We start from the raw sequence: 18529 nt of genomic DNA, 5'->3' as shown, positions 1-18529 counted from the left end.
CAAGTGATTTTTAACTTGTTCTTTGTGTATCCTATCTTCTAAACTTACCCTCTCTCTGCTTGTATTCACTACATTAGGCACACCTCCAGACTTCTCGGTGAAGACCGAAACAAAGAAGTCATTGAGCATCTCCGCCATTTCCAAGTTTCCTGTTACTGCTTCTCCCTCCTCACTGAGCAGTGGGCCTACCCTCTCCTTGGTCTTCCTCTTGCTTTTAATGTATTTATAAAAGGTCTTCTTGTTTCCCTTTATGCCTGTAGCTAGTTTGATCTCAATTTGTGCCTTTGCCTTTCTAATCTTGCCCCTGCATTCCCGTGTTGCCTCTATTCATCCTTTATTTGTCCTAGTTTCCTAGTTTGGCACTTTTAGCATTCACCAGAGGTACATAGAGGAGACCTTGGGTCAGAGCTAGACCTAGGCTAGTAATGAAGATGCATTCTCTTATGCTGGGTCTGCCTTTGGTCCCTTCACTTTACATTCTTATGTAAAGAGAAACATTTTATTTTAGACAACTTTTGTTTTGCACCTTCAACTGTGTAGGCACTAGTCTGGAATTTCACCCTGATTTTCTGCTTAGCTCAACAAAGTACATTTGTTGTTTTTTTGTAGCAGGTAAAATTATGTATCTATGGAGGCATATCTCTTTGCAAGCTTTTGTGGGGGTGAGAAGAGTGTGCAAGATTATAATTTCAGAGCTGCTATTTTTAGGACACTCTGCTAAAGCCAAGCAGTGTCAATTGCAATCCTAGCAGCAAACAAGAAGCTCAAGGGAAGTTGATACTTCTGGCAAAAAACTAATGTACGTTGCAAAAGGATGTCATGCTGTCCTCCTCCTTTTTTTCTGTAGCTGATGGCAATTTGGATTGATTGGTCATTTACACACTAGATAGCTGCACTCGTTGTTATTTTTTACACAATAATTCTATATTAATTTAGCATTTGACAATGGCTTTGGTACATGATGATAAAAATTATAAATGGGACAAATTAAATGCAGACCTAACAATTGTTTTAATAGGTTACAGTTGCTGGAAATCGACATGACTTATGTTTCCAGTGCTTTCCCAGCTGTCTTCTGAGCTCTGACAATCCCCCAGTGATGTTGTTGCAGCCTTTTTACTGGGCTCAGGATTTTCATAATTTTTTTTCTGGCATTCCTTGATGCTTCTCTGAAAATCTGCACATGCTTCTTTGTCCTTTCTCTGTTCCAACTTCCAATGTTATGGTCCTTTCTGTGATTCGAACAGCAATGATGAGATTTTTTTCCCTTCTTTTTGTCTCCATTTCTACTCCATCTTGTTTAAATTCTCCTCTTTATGCTTCATGATCTTCTACTTCCTTTAGTAAAACCAACCATAAAATAAAAAAATTGTGTGGAAATATTTTTTCTTCATCAAAAATTTCATTTTGACAAACACATGAAGGTCAGCTGTAATCTCTAGTGTGGCCGCATTAGTGCTTCAGTAAAATGGGTTCATAGAACCACTCAAGGCAGGAAGGGTTTGTAAATTTAAAATTCAAGCAGGTACACTCAAATCATGCAAACACTTGTACATGTGAGCAGTCCATTGACAACATACACACATAAACTTACTCGAGGGTAAGTGTAGAATGGCTCCCTGGTTTTTATCAGTGGTTCTCAATTTTTTGGCCCGCAGCCCATGCCACTCAACATAAACCTTTCTGCAGACAACCAACCATAGTGACAAAATGAGTGCATGAGGGGGGTAGTGGCGTAGGATGTAGGATGTAGGCAGACCTATCAATGGGGGGGATGGCCCGGCCATTCAAAGGGGCCCAGAGCTCATTTGAACTGCCACAGGAGCACCCAAGTGCCACTCTGCATGATTTTAAGGGTTGGGGAGACCCAGCAGTCTGGGTGGCACTAAGGACTGACTGTCCTCAGGCTCACAACTCTGGGGGAGAAGAGCTGCCCCCCCAACTTGCTCTGGGGCCAGCGTAGATGTCAGCCCCACTGGAAGCAGGAGAAGGCTGGGGGTGGGGAGTCTCGGCAGGAGGGAGGATGCAGGAGCAAGCTGGGAGTGTGGGGTCTCAGCAGGGGGAGTGAATGAGGGTCTGGGCATGAAGATGGGGTCTCGCTTCACACCCCTGCTGCTTCCAGGCACTCCATCCCAGGTACCACCTTATGCTGCTCCCACTGGCTGTGATTACGGCCAATGGAAGCAGTGTGGAAAGCCTCCAGGCAGTACTTCCATGTGCTGCCATTCCCCCAGCTGGGGGGAGGGGAACAGCTGTGCACAGAGCTGCTTGCTCCCCCCGTAAACCAGATCCAGCCAGTGGAGTTCAGGGTTCCTCCTTGCAGAGGGAAGCCAGCACTTGAGTTTCAGCCTTGCTGGGGGGTGAAGCAGGGCTGTAGCACTAATGCAAGGCTCCCTTCTGTGTGGTGAATGGGGGGAGGGAGACTGAGCCTTGAGGGCCATGGACTTCTAGTGGGCTGTGGCCCACCCTTTGAGACCCACTCGTGTGTATGAATCAACATAGCTGCTTCCTAAGACTCTATATTTTGCAAGAGCTCTTTCAAAATCAAAGTGTATTAGTTTTAAATGCTTTCAAAAGCTTGTGTGTCATAGTGGAGATTTATTATTGTAATAAAATGCTTTCAAATGAAAGAATTATCAGAATATGGCAGGTAGGCCCTTTTCCATTGAACCACCATCTTTGGTAGATTTCTCTGGTGTATTGTTTGGGCAGTGAAGCTGGAAATGGCTATAATTTAAAGAGCTATAATTAGGATCTGAAGTTCACATCCCTCTCAGTACTATTGTTTTATTCTGGCTACAGAGGTTTAACAAATCCTCAGTGCATTGGGACAATAACATTTCACCCTAACCAGAAAAAGGGCCTGGACAATTTGATTCAGAGAATATTTTAAAATGTAAAGGAAGACTTTAAAATGCAGTTGGCAGGGATTAAGAATTGGATGGTCACTAGTTGTAGATATCTATGAGGGTATGTCAACGCTAGCCCCCTACTTTGAAATAGGGAGGCAAATGAAGCACACCAAAGTTGCAAATCAAGCCCGGGATTTAAATATCCCACACTTGATTTGCATGTTCCTGGCCGGTCGCCATTTTAAAAATTCACTAACTGCCCGCGTCTACAAGCGGCAGTGAAACGGGAGTCCGATATAAAGCCTCTACTTCGAATTAGCTGGTAAACCTCATTGAAGGAGGAATAACAGCTAATTCTAGTTAGGGCTTTAAATCCGACTCCCATTTCACTGCCGCGTGTAGACACGGGCAATTACTTCGGGCTAGTGAATTTCTAAAATGGCGACCGGCCGGGATCTTGCCAATCAAGAGCGGGATATTTAAATCCCGCGCTTGATTTGCAACTTCGATATGCTTCATTTGCCTCCCTACTTCGAAATAGGGGGCTAGTAGAGACATACCCTGAAAGAATAATCTGAGGATCTTTCCTGGAGTAACACGGACACCCAACTGTTATGTGAATTAGAGACAATGCATCTATTTAGATTATGGCTCTAATTCTAGTTGACACAATACTCCCAACCTTCAGCATTCAAAAATCATTCAAATGCCTTCAGGCATTGGTTTTAAACCATTTAGATCTTTCAGAGGGTTCTCTTTATTTTCTTCTGTGTTTGTACCTTAAGGGTGCATTTGGATCACATTATCAAACTTCTTTCCAAAGCCATAAGGACTTGGATATATTTATTTAAATGAAAGCTGAGGGTCTAATGTGATTGTATGTTTCTAAGAGCCAGGGTTTTTAGTAAATCCATAGATATTGTCAGAATCAGGATAAAATCTCAAGAATTTGCAACATGGTTAATAGCAGATCACTGTAGCTATATCAGCTTGATAGACTCCGGCACATTGCAGATTCACTACATGGGTATTGTACAAATGGGGGAGTCATGGTGAAATACTAACTGGAAACGACAGCTAATACAGAATGAGAATTTCTGTTTGCTTAACAGGGCCGATTAAAGGGAGCCTCATACATTAGGGATGCCATGCTTAAACTGTCTGATGAAACAGACAGTGTGATTACTTCAAAGTGCAATTCAAACATTAATGGTGTTTTTAAGGCCCTTTGTAGTGTGGGTCCCACCAATCTAAAAATCCACATAACTTAAAGTAATAATTGTGGTCAATTGATTTTAACATTTGTGGGTCAGTGGCAGAGGCCATTCTTTAAAATACCATTTGAGTCTGGAGTTCACTTCTCCCATTGGCTTAACATAGGCTGAGCCTATTGATTTTCCGGACATGGTGTAAAACTCCTCTATTTAAACTTCTGCATAGAGGGTATGTAGAAGAAGTACATTTGTTTTCAATAAGTGAATTTTGTTTGGTAGCAGTGCCTGTCACACGTAGAACTATTGTCATACTTAGGGTACATCTACACTGCAACTATTTCAAAATAACTAGAGCTATTCCAAAATAACTTAGTCCGTGCCTACACAGCAGGTAGCTATTTTGAAATAGTGTCAAAATACTGTCAAGCTGGAGGACTTCTTACTCCAACTCCTGTAACCCTCATTGTATGAGGAGTAAGGGAAGTCGGAGGAAGAGTGCTCTATTTTTAAATAAGTGCTAGGTAGACGCTCCCTATATTGAAATAAGTTATGCAATTGATGTAGCTCAATTTGTGTAGCTTATTTCGAGTTAAACCCTGCAGTGTAGATGCATCCTTAGTGTTGATTGGTATTTTATAGGAGTCAGGTAACATTCATACAGATTTACAGCTGACAGCCCCTGAATTAAATTTATTTAATTGCTGAACTATACATATTTATATCTACCTATTCAGGGTGGAAAGTACAACACAGCCCATTTGTCTGGCATCAGTCAGAAATAAATTAAAATAGATGGAAGGAAAATTCAGATATTGAAAGGAGAATAGAAGGGCACTCATTTACATAAAGAGATGTAAGGCTCAACGTCTTCTATTTTTCTCTGACCTGTGTCAGAAATAATGATATACAGAAACATAAAGAATACAAAATGACTCAGCAGATGCTGCTGATAGTATGCTGCCAATAAGAGAACAGTCAAAGTGTGGCTTTATTCACAACACAAACTAATAATGCTAGCAGATAGTTACAGGCTGGAGGGGACTGCGTTTGCAAGTCCTCCATTTCATTATATCACTGACTTCTGAAGGTCAACTATAATTAATCTAGGAAACAGACTTCCTTGTCTCTTTTTTGTGACTATCACCAGGCGAAGTGGCCAGTACCTACCCCAGGTGTGGGGAACCCCCTTCCCACAGTCCCATTAGCCAGGAACAGTGAACCGCAGTCACTAGCAGCTGTGAGTGGCCTGTGAACGCTGAGGTAAACAAATCATCTCATGGCATGCCATGATGAACTACATGTGTCCCACAGGCCAGAGGTTCTCCACTCCTGAAATAGACCCAATAATATGAACTGTTGTGTGTTGTGCTTTGCTACACAAAAGCATTGTTGTGTGCTTCACTACACAACAACACTTCATATTATTCCAGTAGGTCTCTCCCAAGAGGGTTCAGGTTAGCAAACAAACACAAAGAGACCAGTTAGCATTGCATGAAATTTCAGTGGAGCGCCCGAGAGAGCCCACCACACAGATAATCTAATCCTGGCTGATATTACTCAAGAATTGGATTGGATGGAACTGGACTTCTCCTTTTATATCATGTGTTGTCCTGCACACCTATTGCATATAAATAAAACAAGTTTCCCTAACACAAACCAGGCTTGTGTCTTTGTTATCATTTATCATTCTCTTTCTGCTTGCTTAGTCAGAGGAGATATTGATGGAGCAGGCACAGGTCCTGTGTTGCAGCAATGACGTTGGAACTGTGCTACTGCACAAAGAGCCCATTAGCAGGGTCACCTCAGTGTACTGCTTAGAGGCCTAAAGGGCACTTACAGGTGATTACTTGGGGCACCCACTTTCAGAAATGTTGGTCCCTGAAAGAGTAAAGAAGAACAAGTCCTTTATGGCTGTCATTGCTTTGCATATTTTTTGTAATAAAGGGCTGCGTCTAGATTGGCATGATTTTCCGGAAATGCTTTTAATGGAAAAGTTTTCCATTAAAAGCATTTTTGGAAAAGAGCATCTAGATTGGCATGGATGCTTTTCCGCAAAAGCACTTTTTGCGGAAAAGCGTCCATGCCAATCTAGACGCGCTTTTGCGCAAAAAAGCCCCGATCACCATTTTCGCGATCAGCGCTTTTTTGTGGAAAACAAATCTGAGATGTCTACACTGGCCCTTTTGTGCAAAAGGGACTTTTGCTTGAATGGGAGCAGAATAGTATTTCCGCAAGAAGCACTGATTTCTTACAGTAGGAAGTCAGTGCTTTTGTGGAAATTCAAGCGGCCAATGTAGACAGCTGGCAAGATTTTCCAGAAAAGCAGCTGATTTTCCAGAAAAACTGGCCAGTCTAGACACAGCCAAGGTGTTTAATAAGCAGAACTGTGGGGAGAGGAAAAATACAATTTATTGAGCCAGATTGAAAAAAGTCTGCCTTATGAATTGGCAGTGAATAATAATATGTGTATGGGTTACTCTTTTAAAATTGGTTGTGTCATTTTTTGAGGTTTTCTTGTACTGTTTTGCAACAAAAAAGTTATTGATAGATAGCAGAGAAAAAAATATGTCATGAATTTGATGGCTGTGATAAAGGATTCTTTACTTGTAGGACATTTTCAAGATAATATACATGTTTTCTAGGTTGTTTGCCTGGCTGCAGTTCTGTGATCTTCAGGGTTAATCTTCAGAATGGGTATCAGCTGGGAAATAGGAATAATCTGTCAGAGAGGCATTTAGAACTGGTCATAGTAGGTCACCACAAACAATGTTTATGCCTTTAGAACCATGCAAGGGCTTCTAGAAAGATGAGTTAAATTGTATGGAAAAGCATTTTGAACATCAGGATTATTCTGATCAGGAGCTTTGGCAAATTATGCCTTGTCTAGTCCAGTGCCCCTTTGTTGTTGATGAAGAAAACTCATTTGGCTGCGTCTAGTAGTAAGATGTGAAAATTATGCTGCTGTGTCATACGCCAATATACAAGGGCTAAAGAGACCCTCTTTCCTCAAGATCCCAGTGTCATTTAGCAGACCCTAATCCCTCGGATATAGAGTTTTTCTTAGCTATCCTTTAAGACTTAATATTTCTGGGGATTGGGAAGGCTAACGTTTGCCAGGTCCATGGGGGATTCTGAACTCCTGGAAGGGGCAGGGCCTCAGGTGGAAGGGGCATGGCTGAAGGCTAGATTCCTCCATCTAGCCCTTCTGTACCGCCCAAAGCATATCACCTCCCCTTCTCATTTTAAGTCCTTTAATATGCTTTTTAGCAAAATAATTTTTAGTCACCGTCTTCTCTAAGAGATATATTAAGGAACTGAGATCATGAGTTGTGAATATTGATGATGATTCTGGACAATACTGTTTTCAGGCTACCTTTAAATATTCCTAACATCTTCTTAGTTTCATGTGAAGGCACCACCCAATTTTAATGCTTTTTTTTCTCCTCACCCATAAATAGCTGCAAAATAAATGACAAAATCTATTTTTAAGAAAACTATTAAATTGTACTTAACACACATGAAATCTGTTGGGCAAAGCAAGTGTTTGTTTCAGAGTGTCTGAAGCAATTGTTGCATGGTGGGCTAAGTAATAGGTCAGATTTGTATCTGTTACTCCAGTGTGTACAAAACAGACACATTAAGGTGCTCATTTAAAAGCAGGATCCAGATCCAAATTTTAAGCATATCTCTAATGCACATTACAGCTTTCAACTAGAAAGACCACAAAATACTTTACTAACCAGTATACAAACTGATATGGTATTGAGGAATTCCTTCAATCATAGTTAAAATGTAGCCACCTTGGGGGTAACCTGCAGCAACTTTTAATGATACAGACTAAGTATTCTGAAACAGCAGGTGATGTGCTCAAGGAATAGCAGAGGGTAGACCGAATTTTGTGAGTTGGGAGGGGTCATCTAGGTAAACAAGACCACCACAGAAATTCATTATGTTCATTGCAAGTAATCTAATAACTTCTTAAATAGAATCATAGAATAATAGAATGGGAAAGAACCTCTAGAAGTCCCCTGAATTTCTGGCAGGACCAAGCACCATCTATTCTAGACCATCACTGGTAACTGATGTTATTCTCTCCCTGTTTTGCTCATCACTATGACACTGGAGCACCTATAGCACATGCTAGTGTCTTACACTTTATAAATATTCTGAGAAGTAATATGAATGCTCATGTTGAAATGAGAACATTAACATGTTATCCAGTGTGGGAACAGGTAGTTTAGCCAAATACAATTTATGCATGCTGACACATCTGAGACCTGGAGCAATAACCAGTCATTTTTTATTTCTGTGTAAAAAGTAATTAATGAAATGATCACATTACATTCTGTATTCGATAGTGAATAGTTTGCATTAGGTTTCTTTTTCAAAGTTATTTAATAATCTTATTGGTAGCCAGGCTTTATAAATAATTACATTATTCTAATATAATTGTAATATATATAACACACACTTCCTCTTCAAGATATGCAGTAAAACCTCAGAGTTATGAACACTTTGATATTGTTCTTTTCAAAGCTTGCATTGACTCATATATGGCTTTGAAATTTTACTGTGCAGAAAAAAATGCTGCTTTTCCTTTTTTTAAAATAATTTCCATGTAATATAGTACTGTACTGTGGGTGTGAGTTTTTGTTGTTGTTTTGTTTTTGTTTTTTGTCTCTGCTGCAGCCTGATTGCATACTTCCATTTCCAAATGAGATGTGCAGTCAGTATTTGTAACTCTGAGGTTCTAATGCACTACAGTTTTCTAATGAAATAGTTCTATAGTATCCCACAAAACACAAATATGCCAAATTTTGATCATAGTTACATCAGGAGCAGCTCAGAGTCCCTGATGTCAGTGGGTTTACTCCAGATAGATGGTGACAACCCTTCAAGCAGACTATGCCTGTACTTTGAAAAGCAACACTAGTTCAGTATTTTAAGGATGATTGCTGTAGAAGTCTGTTTTTAAAATGATATTTTAATATAGATGTTCACATGTTCTCTTGTTTCTGCAGACTGACCACTTCTACAGCCCTAATAACCAATTTCTTTGTGAAAAGTTTATATTGCCACTAAAAAATCCTGTTCCATAAGAACTGCACCAACTCTGTTAAAACATCAGTGTTATAGGTCAAACAATAAACCATAGCTGAGAGGCAATTTAATTGTTCCCACCTACCTGTAGCACTGAATTCATGTGCAAAAAGGAAATAAGAACATAAGAACCTCCATACTGGGTCAGACCAAAGTTCCATCTAGCCCAGTATCTGTCTTCTGACAGTGGCCAATGCCAGATGCCCAAGAGGAAATTAACAGAACAGGTAATCAGCCAGTGATTCTTCTCCTGACACGCATTCCCAGCTTCTGAGAAACAGAGGCTAGGGACACCATCCCTGCCCATCCTAAAATAAATAGCTAATATAGCCTCCATCATTTTATTGTATCATCAGGATTATGTTTTTGTTGGGATTATATTTTCCAATATGCATTACTTTGCATTTATCAACATTAAAATTCATCTGCCAACCATAAGAGTAAATCTTTTTAGTGTACTTTTATGACATTATTAGAGCAAGTAGCATTTAAACCAGATCCACACCTGTGTAATTCTCTCACCTTCCAGGTTTACATCCGGTGGATCAGGCCTAGTGAATCTTTGTATCTGTGATACTATCTCTGTTATGTCCTTTGCTGTAAAGAACTGGGTAGCCTAGTTGAGGGGGCAGGGAGGAAGATCTGAATGAATCTTTGAGATAGCCACTGTTGCTGTCTCGGATAAATAATATTATTTCCCTGCTTATACACTGATTAATTCAGAAACATCAAATTCATTTCCTTCTGGGCTTTAGTGAATACTCTGTTGTATGAAGAAAGTAAAGGAGCTAATGGAAGAAAATCTCACTTCACCAAAGGAAGTTTGGCTCCCCACTAGTAATAATTCTGGGAGGGATTGTTGAAGTTTTTATGCACATGGGATAAGATTTGGGTGATGTTGTTTCTATTGGCTTTAACAGTGTCAAAGCCATAGATGATGAAAGTATTGGGGTAAAGTTTCTCTGTTGCTTGGAATATTGTCTCATTAAAAAAAAAAAGGAAAAAAAGGAATCAAAATTCCCTGCCAAGCTAGCAGCTGTGAATAAATTTGTCAACAAAAAGAATTTTAAATTTCACACGCTAACGGGACACATGAACACAGCTCTCAGCAGAGTGGCTGTTAAGGGGCACAGATCCAGACCCTCAAATCAAAGCAGATCTTTAATATGGCTGTGTTTTACGGTTTAGCTTTTAGAGAAAGACATGTAAAATCTAAGGGGCAGAAGGAAAATGGGAAGAACCTGGGTCACATGGCTAGTATTTTGGGTGCCCAAATTGGCACACCTTTATATCTGCCTAATTTTCAAAGCCTGGGAGCTCAGCACCTTCTGAAAACCAGTCCCCTGTATAGTGCCTCCAAGCGGTGCCCAAAAATTTAATCACCCCAAATTACATTTGAAAATCTTGCCCATTGTTCGCTGGTTGCAATAATTAGGTAGGTGAATATAGAGAAGGAAATGTGATTTTTTTCCATGTGAAAAGTTTCTGTCCATCTGTGTTCCTGTATGGCTGTCATTGTAATTCTAGTAGTGCCTCTCAAATGGATAAAATGCATACAAACCTCCATCTTTTTCTGTCTTTTTTTCATGTGATCTGCAGAGAAGGAGCTTTGTTTTGATTTTTCTTTGTCTCACTGTTTAAATATGTTATTAACCAGGTCAAAGAATTGGGTTTTCTAGTATTTCATGCTCCATCACTGAACCCTTCAGAGACACCTTCAGACAGACTATATTCCCAGGAATAAGTCAACTGGCTCTTAAGAACTTTGTATCCTTCAGTTATTTCCCTGAACCAAACGCGAATGAAAAATCCATTTGAATGCTTAGATTTCTCTGGATCTGTACTCTGCCCCTCAGGCCCTAGATTCTAACCTTCAGTTAGCACAAATATCCCATTGTAGGGTGATTGTCATTCCCCAGCAGTCCTGCACTCTTGGTCAGATACTCTATTCAAGTCTGAACACCCTCAGGCTTCTCCAAGTTAGAGGTCACTCACATTACATTTTGTCCCAGACCACGGAAAATGTTAGTGTGTCAGTTCTAGCCAAGTACAAGCACTACAGATCTACTGAGATCCTGCTTGATGGATAGTGCCCCGGAGCTAACTCTGAGGGATTGCTATCCTGATATATTTCAGCATTACTTGTGTAGCTGTTACATGTTTCAGAATTTACCATCCCAGTCCACTCACATCACTTGCATAAGCGGTAGGTGGTAGAACAGAAGAACACACTGTGATAATACTGCTACATTGCTCAACTAAAAGATAAATACCAGAGGAGTGTATGTGTGTATATATACTTAAGCTTGCCTAGTACTTCCCACTATAATCCTTTTAGTGGTTTATATCTTAATCATCAAGCCTGAAAGTTTCTAGTTTGCTTTCCAGTTTCTTTGCCCTAGATGTTTTGTTAATGATTGAAAGGAGTATACATATTACACACAAAACTAAAAATTGTATTTCTCCAGGTATTCTTTCTGAAATAACATAGCCATCAGTGGTTTGTCCTACAATTAATATAATGCTCGTATTGTCCTACTGTTCCACATAGAGTTTAATTTACATTTAAAGTACCCCTTGTCTAAATGAGAGTATAGATTATCAAGGTTGTGGCATTTTTGTGTGGATCTGTGAAGCATTGCTAAAGTTGATTCACATTCAGGTAAAACAGGGCGGAGCAGTGCAGAGGGATATGGAAAAATCTGTTTGTACTTAAAGGCGTGCTAATTAAGCTTCAGGGGCTGAGTGTAAAATATACCAACCTTTCCCACGGCCCCACCCTGAGCAGATGATCTTTAATTGAATTCATGGAAACCGTCAGACTGCTTCCTACAGATTGCAGCTGGCACTGTCTGTAAAATCTCCTGTGCTCTTCAGAGAGCAAAGGATTTTACACAATAATATGTACCAATATGTTGTATTCTTCCTCAATCAACTATATATTTGAGAGAGTTTGTCTCTCTGATGTTCAAGAATTCCTCCTATATGGTAAGACCTAGGATGAGCAAATTTGGTATACAGCGTCTTCTTATCATAACTTTAAAGAAAGTAAGGGGTTGGTTGTGCTGGGAAAATAGGATATGCCTGGAATAGGATTCCTTCTCATAAACCCATAGGCTGCATCTAGACTGGCCAGTTTTTCCGGAAAATCAGCCGCTTTTCCGGAAAAACTTGCCAGCTGTCTACACTGGCCGCTTGAATTTCTGCAAAAGCACTGACTTCCTACTGTAAGAAATCAGTGCTTTTTGCAGAAATACTGTGCTGCTCCCGTTCAGGCAAAACTTTTGCGCAAAAGGGCCAGTGTAGACATCTCAGATTTGTTTTGCACAAAAAAGCCCCAATCGTAAAAATGGCGATAGGGGCTTTTTTACGCAAAAGCGCATCTAGATTGGCCACGGACACTTTTCCGCAAAAAGTGCTTTTGTGGAAAAGCATCCATGCCAATCTAGACGCTCTTTTCCAAAAACTCTTTTAATGGAAAACTTTTCCGTTAAAAGCATTTCTGGAAAATCATGCCAGTGTAGATGTAGCCATACAGAAAAGAGACCAAACAGATGAAAAGGGCTGGATGGAGGCACATCCCCATCCAGGACTGTCCCAGCCCTGAGCCTATCACCATGTGTCCATTAGGGAGGATGGGGGTGACCCTTCCCCTAACCCCTGATTTGCATGTGAACATTGCTGGCTCTCCCTTTTGTCAGGGAGCTACGGGAAAGTGCAGAATTTGCTGCATTTCTTACTCTGGCTGGGGAATACAGGGAGAGAATGGACCTGGACCTGCCCCAGAACGGGGGGAGATGCACCCCTTTCCCACTGTGCTTGCTGGAGTTGCAGCAGCCTTTGGGGGGTGCTTCTCACCTGGCCACAAGCTGCTGCAGAAAGAGAGGGTTGGGTTAATCTCTCCCTAGGGCAGCCTGCATACTGAATCTCTCATCTGCAATCCCAACCCAGAACAATGATCCAAATGCAGAATGCACATTTTCATTTTATTTTCCAAAAACAAAATTAATTGAGGTAAGAACTTCAACAATGCCAGGTAAATATTCTAGTGTTACTGTAAGGGTACATCGAAACTAGCCCCCTAGTTCGAACTAGGGAGGCTAATGAGGGCAACTGAAATTGCTAATGAAGCACAGGATTTAAATATCCCACGCTTGATTAGCATATTCCCGGCCAGTCGCCATTTTGGAAACTGGCTAGCCTGAAGTAACTGCCCGCGTCTATACGCGGCAGAGAAGCGGGATTCTAAGATAAACCCCTTAGTTCGAATTAACTGTTACTCCTCGTGGAATGAGGTTTAACAGTTAATTCAAACTAAGGGATTTATCTCGGAATCCCACTTCTCTGCCGTGTATAGGTGCCGGCAGTTACTTTAAGTAGTCAGTTTCCAAAATGACGACCGGCCGGGAATATGCTAATCAAACTAGGGGGCTAGTTTCGATGTACCCTAAGGCAAAATAAGATGCCTGTAGACTGCATATGGACCGTTATCTACCCAACTGTTTTTGCATTCTTCCACTTTTTTAATATCCTTCCCAGGAATTACAATCTTCATAAATAATAGCACTTCTGAGAATGACAGTACAGCTCCATTCTAATGACATGTGTAGAACTGTAGAGTAATCCATAGTAAAATACAGCAACATATGAAATCGAGTCATAGGAAATCGGTATTAAACCAGCCATAGGGTGCCTCTAGTCCAGGGGTCTCCAACCTTTCGAAGCACAAGATCACATTTTGAATGTAGATGCAATCCAGGATTTACCTCAAACCCAGGTACACTTGCCCGGCCTCCTTTATGTCTCTTCTCTGAGGCCCCACCCCTGATCACTCCATCCTCTCTCCCTTTCATGAGGGGAGAGGGTTGGGGCATCTGAAGAGCCAGCACTTGATAGCCTCTTGGCCAAACCAGTCAGGATCACCGGTCAGAGGCTCCAAGTTCTACTGGTAGATCCTGATCTACTGGTTGGTGACCACTGCTCTAGTCTACTATCCTGTTCCAACAGTGACCAGTACCAGATGCCTGAAAAGAAAGAGAAAGGAATAAGGGAAATGACTTATGCCCTGAAGCACAATTTAAAGAAAATGGTCTTTACTCTTCCTGGAAGTATTCCCTTTTTAAAACATGTCACTCCAGCTAATCTGACTGTTGCGAAAAAAAAATACTTCACATCTTCTATGCTCAGTTCCAGAAGGACCCAGGGTATGTCTACACTACCCTGCTAGTTCGAACTAGGGGGGTAATGTAGGCATACCGCACTTGCAAATGAAGCCCGGGATTTGAATTTCCCGGGCTTCATTTGCATAAGCGGGGAGCCGCCATTTTTAAAACCCTGCTGGTTCGAACCCCATGCAGCGCAGCTACATGGGGCTCGAACTAGGTAGTTCGGACTAGGATTCCTATTCCGAACTACTGGTACACCTCGAGGCTCCCCGCTTATGCAAATGAAGCCCGGGAAATTCAAATCCCGGGCTTCATTTGCAAGTGCGGTATGCCTACATTACCCTCCTAGTTTGAACTAGGAGGGTAGTGTAGACATACCCCCAGAGACTTTAAACAAAGAGCATTTTAACTAAATTGCTTTGTTTTTTTCTTTTTTCCAAGAAACACAGACATCATTACACATGTAAGTGATGAGTAACAGAGGGCACATCTATGCTGCCTCTTTTTTGCAGAAGAGGCAATGCAAACAAAGCGCTCATTAGCAACTTCTCGCAGTTCATTTGCATAGTCTCTTGCAATAGTTTTTGTGAAAGAGGTTTTTGCACACAAAAAAGTAGCGTCGACAGGTCCGTTTTGCATACAAAAAAACTTTTGCTCAAGAACCCTTACTCCTCAAAAAATGAAGTTTACACCATTCACCATTCTGGCAGGTATATATGATGCATTCTTTGTGAAACAGACACTAGCTTCAGACATGGTTGGATTCCAAAGGTTGATTTTGGCTGCTGCTGCAGCTGTGATTTGAAATTTTGATACTTAGGTTTAAATGAGTTTGAAAATCCTAATACAAAAAGGGCGAAGTGTACTGGATCTTGCCTTTTCAGTGAATATTAGGTTTATAAAGGAAATATTTAGATTTCTGAGATATATGGCTATTTGGAAAGAAATGGAAAACTTCAGATGTAGTTGGGGGTTCAGTTCAAATTAACATAAAAAATTGCCTCTTTTAAGCTTCTCTATACTCGCACTTCTTTGCAATAGTAAATCTAGTTAGAAATCTCTTGTGAGAACAGGTATCACTGCCAACATTTCTGGACATCCACTTCCAATCACTCCAGAAATACTAGCATTTCAAGGACATTTCTCTGGGGGTATTTTGTTTCTTGGGCTTCTAGTTTTACTTGGAAGCAGGAAATGAAAATAGCAGTGTAATTAAAGCCATTTAAAGCCAATTAAAGCCACAGACATTTACGCACATGCTTATCTTTATTTTCTTGACTAGTGCCAATCAAATCAGTGTGTAAAACTGAGAACGTTAATTAGAAGACTGATTCTCATTTACATTCAGCTGCAGAGTAGGTGCTTGTAATCCATGCAGTCACAGGGGGCCCTGAAGCAGTGAGGGGCCCCCTGAAAGGCAAGTCCAGCCTGCAGAGAATCAGCTGCTTCTTTCTCCTGGGTGCTGCGAGGGCTCAAAATGGCAAGCTCCATATAGCATAGTATCACATACACTGGAAGAGTCTGGGAACTGAGCTTTGCCCCCTATAGGACAAACACATCTACTGTACATTAAAGCTACTTTGCGTCTGAGGGTATGTCTACTCAGCAAAGTTATTTCAGAGTAACGGCCGTTATTCCAAAATAACTATGCGAGTGTCTACACAGCCATTCCGTTATTTTGAAATTATTATAACAGACGGCTTCTTCTGAAATCTGTAAACTTCATTCTATGAAGAATAACGGCTATTCTGAAATAGCTATATTGAAATAAGGCATGTGTAGATGCTCCACTTCTGCTATTTCGAAATAGCCCCTCACTAGGGCCATTCTAATTTGTTCCTCCTGGGGCTCTAAATCGAGGTAGCACATCTACATTCAGGAAGCCTGCCTTGGACTAATTTTGAGTCTTCCCTGCAGTGTAGATGTGTTATTTCAATATAAGCTACTTTTGAATAACTATTCCAGAATAGCTTATTCCAAAATAACTGTGCAGTGTAGATGTAGCCTGAGAGTGCAAAGAGACCTTAAAATAATATACATAACAAATGCAGCTTAAACCAAATTTTAAAACCACTTTACACTGCCAAACTGACCTTAGCATATATGAGAGTTAAGCCCAAAGCCCATTGATTTCAAATGGAATTAAGTGTCTAAATACCTTTGAGGATTGAGGTATCGGTGTTTCCAGGCCTCAGACATAGTTAACTAATTTTTTAAAAATTTGAAGCTGTTGGAGTGTGTGCTCTGATCCAAACAGGTCTGCTCATTGTTAGCCAAGATATCTTCTATTTTTGTAACCATTTCATTTATTAAGTGTTCATGTTTCTAAAGTATGGTGTTGATTTAGGAGAAGTACTGATTTAAATCCTTTGAGTGCCCTACAGCCAAATGGAAAACGAATCTCATTAAGAGCCTTGCAGAAGATGTCTGAAAGGCAGTAAGACCTGAAAGAACAAGAAACCGATGTATTTTGGTTAACAAAGACTCTCGTTTACACTGCCTTGCCTCTGACCCTGAGAAAGTCTTGCACCGTGGTTGTATTGTTCATGTAAAATTAACATATGTCAATGAAGCAAAAACAAAAACTTTTAAAACTAGGCCAGTAGAGAAAATGACTTCATGCTGTAAACATTTTCTCAGAGAAACCCTTGGATCTTTTTCCTGTCATTATTTTGTAAACAGTATCAAATAGAGTCATTCAAATAAAAAACACGAACTGAGAAGGCACACAAAGAGAAGCACAGTTTTCTCTGAGCAGCCTTGGATAAAGCCTCTGGAAAAAAAATTAATATCAAACATCTATGGATGTGTATGAAAGTGCTATGTAGTCTGTTTCATGCATTCATGAGTTTATACCAGCTGTTGTTTTAATTCAGCATAATAATGATTTAGTGTGAAGGGGAACATGTTCTTCATTAATTTTATTTTTGGATGTGCTAGCATATGCATTTTATATGCAAATGAGCCGATAGGGTGGAGAGTATTTTTCTTTTGTGTTGCTTTAAGCTGGAAAGTAAAGTCTGTGGTAAAATTCTGTGCTACACTCTCAGAGGCACAGTGCAGAATTTGTAGATGGGGAGAGGGACAGAAGTGTAGCTGTAAGCCACCTTTGGGCCCTCTTGACCTGGAGCTGCTTTGTGCTCCCACTCTCACATGACTTACTCCAACTTGTGAACCTGTCCCTATTAAGGCAGGCAGGCAGGCAGGCAGGGTGGCTGGGTGGGCATCAGTACATCCTAGAGCTCTGGGCACATTGTTTTTAAAGGAACAAAATGACACAAGAAATTTCCAGAGAATTGAAGCATCCCATTGACATTTAGTATTCTGAATATGCGGGTGGGAAACAACAGAGGCTGGTCACAGGCAGGGGGACCCAGTAAATCCAATAACACACTCTCAGTCCCAGTGGTTTCTGCCACAGTCTGGAATGGGTCTGATTTGTGGTCATCTTTCTGTAGCTGAATGGCTTTTAAAGGCATAGTACATGTTGGCATAGGGTTCAAAAAGGCAGCGGTGGTGTGAGAACTGTTGGGAACATTTCTGGATGAGACTATACCAGTATGTGGTTCCTGGGAGCTCCTAGGAGAGTGCACAGGCCATTGGCGTACACAGTCACACCAAGAAAAGAGTAGTGGAGCCCTAAGAACTAGAAGTAACGTAAAATAATTTCTTTGCAAACCATTAGAGAAGTCGTCATTTCTCCAGACTTTTATAGAAGGTTCATGTCTCCATTGTACAAGAGAGAAAGAGAGAGACTGAAAAGTACGCAGCAGCCTGGTACTGTTTCATCTATCGTTATTCTAAAAAAAGTTACTGAGTGTCCATTTTCCTATCTTATGCTGTGTCTGACTGACTGAGGAGTACGTACTCTGTTTGGGTTGGGACATAATTGTGCTTGAGCATGACTGTGAACAACGGAGCTAGACACCATAGCACTAACCTTAACTTAGCATCCAGTGTGGATGAAGGTAAATCATGTTCAGTATCATGTGCAAAACCCATGATTAAATCTAGATGCCTCAGCCTTTAAATAGTCAGTGGACATGACATTGGAAATGGTTTGCCCTGATCAATGCTCTCTGCTAAATCATAATCATTGTCGTTGCATCTAATTGGATTGTTCATAATTGTTTAAAAGAGAACAGGCTCTTGGACTTTACATATTTTTTGTGCTTTTTTTTCCCCAACATAGTTTTTA

The 18529-nt window shown here is 40.7% G+C and overlaps 1 protein-coding gene across 4 annotated transcripts in view; it reads left to right on the top strand.

Moving 5' to 3' along the window:
• Positions 1-18529, top strand: part of CALCRL (calcitonin receptor like receptor) — a 98162-nt gene that overhangs the window by 20236 nt on the left and 59397 nt on the right. The gene's annotated exons all lie outside the window — the stretch shown is intronic.

The sequence above is a fragment of the Pelodiscus sinensis genome, chromosome 7, assembly GCF_052426305.1.
Source record: "Pelodiscus sinensis isolate ZL-2025 chromosome 7, ASM5242630v1, whole genome shotgun sequence".
In the NCBI taxonomy this organism is placed as follows: domain Eukaryota; kingdom Metazoa; phylum Chordata; order Testudines; family Trionychidae; genus Pelodiscus; species Pelodiscus sinensis.
Note: the sequence above shows the minus strand (reverse complement) of the source record. Positions and strands in the feature narration are given on the sequence as shown.